This window comes from Camelus ferus, chromosome 29 (assembly GCF_009834535.1).
Source record: "Camelus ferus isolate YT-003-E chromosome 29, BCGSAC_Cfer_1.0, whole genome shotgun sequence".
Taxonomy (NCBI): domain Eukaryota; kingdom Metazoa; phylum Chordata; class Mammalia; order Artiodactyla; family Camelidae; genus Camelus; species Camelus ferus.
The window spans coordinates 17,629,636-17,630,593 of record NC_045724.1 but is presented as its reverse complement, the minus strand read 5'-3'; the positions used below and the strand labels follow the sequence as shown (position 1 = coordinate 17,630,593).

The 958-nt window shown below is 40.4% G+C and overlaps 1 non-coding gene across 1 annotated transcript; it reads right to left on the bottom strand.

Annotated features, from left to right (window-relative positions):
• Positions 1–336: 336 nt before the first annotated feature.
• On the bottom strand, positions 337–408 carry TRNAV-GAC. The gene has a single exon. It is a non-coding gene; the product is annotated as a tRNA-Val (tRNA).
• Between the last annotated feature and the right edge of the window lie 550 nt (positions 409–958).

Sequence of the window (958 nt, the reverse complement as noted above, 5' to 3'; positions counted from 1 at the left end):
GGCTCAGAAAGGTCCCACAGCCAGCAGGCAGCAGAACTGATTGCCTTGCTCTGGAATGCCTAATGCACATCTGTCTCGCCACCAGCAAGCAAGCTCCCCAGGGCAGGGAAGGTGCATCAGTTTTACCTCTGTCTCCCTAGCACCGAGCATAGGGCTGGATATGCAATGGCAAATGTTTGTTGAAGAAACCAAAAGCTAATTGTAAATTGCAAAGCTGTTTGCCAATAGATGATTATTTCTTTGCTCTTCTTTTTTTCCGACCCTTGACTCTTCCCCATTAATTAAAAAAAAATTGTTGGGGGAAGTAATTTATTTATTTTTTTACTTTATTTTTAGTGGAGGTACTGGGGATTGAACCCAGGACCTTGTGCATGTCAAGCATGTACTCTACCACTGAGCTATACCATCCCCCACCAATAGTTTTTAAAATATTTTTCTTCCAGTTTTATTGAGATGTAGTTGACGTACAACACTGTGTAAGCTTAAGGTGTACAGCATAATGATTTGATTTACAAACATTGTGAAGTGATTATCACAATAAGTTGAGTGAACATCCATCATCTCATATAGACATAAAATTAAAGACAGAAAATAAATATATTTTTTCTTATGCCGAGAACTCTTAAGGATTTACTCTCTCAACAACTTTCAAATACAATGTACAGCAGTGTTAGTTATATTTATCATGTTGTACCTTACATCCCTTCCTCCCAATTAAACCTATCTTGGTGGCTCTATTTCCCCTCAGATCCCAAAAGGTTTTAGAATCCATAGGCCCACTAAGGGTGGAGATGTGGGGCCACTGCCTCCAGGACGCAACTTAGTATACTGGATAAGAAGCAATTGTTAGAGCCAGACTATGTGGGTTTGAATCCTGGCTCTGCTATAAGACTAGCTGGGTGACCTCTGTGAGCATCAGTTTTCTCACCTGTAAAATGGGGATAATAATGGTGGCGTC